Consider the following 3,417-nt stretch of genomic DNA (forward strand, 5'->3'; position numbering starts at 1 on the left):
GTGCCCCTTCTGTTTCTCCAGCTGCACCTCGGAGGCCATGCAGGGATCTCCTCTGGCCTCAGAACTCCACATGCAGTTGTGAAGTGTCTGAGGGTGCCTGGGTAAAACCTGAAACTTCTTCTATCCTTTATAAAACTCACTTGGATCATAAACCAGGCTTCGGAGTGAATTCTTCCTCACTTGAAACCAAGACCAAGGTATTTCTCTTAGGAGAGACCTAACTATATGTGAACTTCCAATTACAGGGAACATTGTCAATTTAATTTCAGCAAATAACTTAGAAATCTTGATCTTAGAGTTGTATATATTTTTTGTATCTTTGGTATACGTATGTATAAGTACTTTCACTTGTTCTTTACAATATGAAAAGTTTGATTCATAAGAATGTGCATGTTATAAAGTCAAAGTTGAGCTCTTACGGCATGAACACATATCCATATACACATCATCGAATTATCCTCCAGAAGTAAAATTTTAAATTTCATCAACATTTTGTTTTAGAAGGCCTTTTTATACGAATTAAAATAAACACTGCACTCTTCTGAAGGACTGTCCTATTTAAAACATACAAAGTTGTTTGTTAACAGAGCAAGAACCCGAAAACGTTTCTTCAGTCAGAAGGGATCGCCAATAGGGAGGCTTATTTATTCTGGAGAAAGCACAGGTTGCACCCTGGTGGTCACCATCTTGGCGAGCCCGTGAGTTTGGTGTTCTGTCCCCCCAGAAATTAAACCAATATCATTCCCGGCCTGTTTTCCATAGACCAAAGGATATTGTCAACTAAATTCACTTTAAGACATTCAAATCCACTGTTGTCTTCTCTACTTCGGCCTCACAGTCTTTTCAGTAGAGGACCAAAGAACAGAGGGACCAAGCGCAAGGACATAACAGCCTAGTTTTCAAAGTCAAGACAGAGAAACCCTGAAGAAAGTCTGTCTCATGGACAAAGACAAGGGTTCCATCCTAAGGAGACCTTATAGAGGTCTGCTAGGGGAAGATCTCAAATCCTAGACAACGGACAGACCCCCAACCAAAGTGAGAGAAGTAAAATTCTTGAATAACTCTTCTCTCACCTCAGAGATCTGGCTGGAGTTTGTTGCGGTTTTTTTCTTTCTGTACTGCTCATTTGAGACTCCTATTTTTTTTAATTGTTTTATTAGGGGCTCACACAACTCTTATCACAATCCATACATACATCAATTGTGTAAAGCACATTTGTAACTTCATTGCCCTCATCATTCCCAAAACATTTGCTCTCCACTTAAGGCCCCGGCATCAGGTCCTCATTTTCCCCCCTCCCTCCCAGCTCCCCCCTCCCTCAAGAGCCCTTAGTTTAGAAATTATTATTTTGTCATATCTTGCCCTGTCCGACGTCTCCCTTCACCCACTTTTCTGTTGTCTGTCCCCTGGCTGGTGTTTTACTGTGGAGGCCAGCAGAATGGTAAGAGATTCTGGTGGTCACCAACTTCTTGCCTGGATAAGACTCTGGTTAGATGCCCTCATGGTGAAGAATGGCCCCTTTTTTGGGGGTGGTGGGGGTGGTGTCGTAATCCTGGTTTGGCTTGCTAGATATATTCCTGGTATTCAGGTCCTTATCTCACCAAGAGAAATATTTCCTTTTGGAAGACATGGGGCATCCAAAGAGAATTTTATTTGGAGATTCCATGGAGGAAGCAAACCTTACCAATAAGCATGGCTAGCTTTGTTATTTCTTGTCCCTTGTATGCACATCAAGCATTTTTTAAGGGTTCGTGTGAGCCCTAATGGAGTAGTAGTTATGTGTTCAAGTGCAGTCTTTGTTGTTGGTAGTTCAAAACTGACAGGTCTGGCTGAATGAAGAACAGCTCCCAGCCATTTATAAATGTATTTTTTCCTTGCTGTCCACCTCCCATCTTCCCATCACCCAGATAATTCTGTGCCTGTACAAGGGATGCATTCTTCGCCTCATTCAAACTTCCCAATCAGGGTAGCACTTCTAGAATGTACAGTACTTTTACAGACATAAGGATTAATTACTCCCCCAGGGGCTTGAAAAGCGGGATTTTTGGTTCCGCTCTCTTAAGCCTCCTCCTCTCTCTGTTTCTCACCCTCTGGCTCTATCCCCGACCAACCCAGCTTCTGTTCCACTGGGCTCTCCAGCCACGTGACTTTCCACCTCCTCTTGATCTTTTCTGCCAGACCGGGGTTTCTGGTTCTCCCAGCCCCTAGGCTAGCTCCCTCCCTCCTTTCACCTGCCTAGCCATCTGGCTCCAGGCTTAGTGTGAGCTCTAGCTAATTCCTTTCACCCTACTTCCTTTGATCCCCCTCTAGTTTGAATAAAGCCAGTAGTGTAGGTTCCATGCCCCCAAATAAAGCCTATTAACTGATATTCTCCTTTGGTCCCTGTCTCTAAATTTCTTTCTCCATGGGAGAAAGACTGGGCTTACTACTCCCATAAAGAGTAGTCTTGGACACCCACGGGCGGGGGTGGGGGGTGGGGGTAGCTTGAGGGGTCACTATGAGTCAATATTGACTCAGTGACTGTGAGTTAGATTTTTGTTTGTTTGTTTGGTGTGTTACAACAACAAACAGATTCTTGGGAACTTCCACTGGAGTAGTGAGGGATTCTGGGAAATGGAGTCCCAAAATGTCATGGACTCTACATACTCTGTCCAAATCTCAACTTTGCCCCTTTGCCTGTGTCAGTAGTTTATTGTCTGTGCCTCTCATTAAAATATACCTCGTTGGGGATAGGCATGTTTATCTCTTTTTGCTCACTGATGTGCCTCCAGTGTCTAGAAGGATAGCTGGCTTGTAGGTGCAGCTCTGACATAATCACTGGGTGGATGAACAAGTGCATACAGATCATGGAGCCATATTTTTTTGCTAAAAATTTAATCCATTTTGATCACCCCAGAAATAAGCTTACGTTAAAAATCATATTTAATTAATGTTAATTAAAATACCAGGAAAGTGCCCTAGGCTTATGTGGCAATATCTACTTATAGAACCTTAATCCCGTCCTGCTGATTGGAAAGAAGACAGGCAGCTCCATGCACTACGAGACTATTTGGGAATTTTTTTCTAGTCCTGAGGTTTGGGCTGAAAGCAAGATAAATATGGGACAGGAAAACAAATCGTATCAAATAAGCATTGGAGACTAAAATGGTTTTAAGAGTTGTATCATCTAGCCCACTCCTTTTGGGGGCTCTAGTAGATTCTGTAAACCTGGGCAGAGCAGGTGAGGTGTGGGACCATGAGCTAAAGCTATGTAACCCTCAGCCAAAATTTACTCTATCTTCAAATATTTAACACTATTTTGGGGGAGACGAAGTTGCTTATCAATACCTATATAGTGATAGGCCATTACTTTCCAACAGGGGTGGGGAACTGGTTATTCAGTACTAGAATTCTTGCATGTGCGCATGTGTGAAAAAG

Source organism: Echinops telfairi, unplaced genomic scaffold, assembly GCF_000313985.2.
Source record: "Echinops telfairi isolate 266 unplaced genomic scaffold, ASM31398v2 ScPeMD7_7453;HRSCAF=8491, whole genome shotgun sequence".
Taxonomy (NCBI): Eukaryota; Metazoa; Chordata; class Mammalia; order Afrosoricida; family Tenrecidae; genus Echinops; species Echinops telfairi.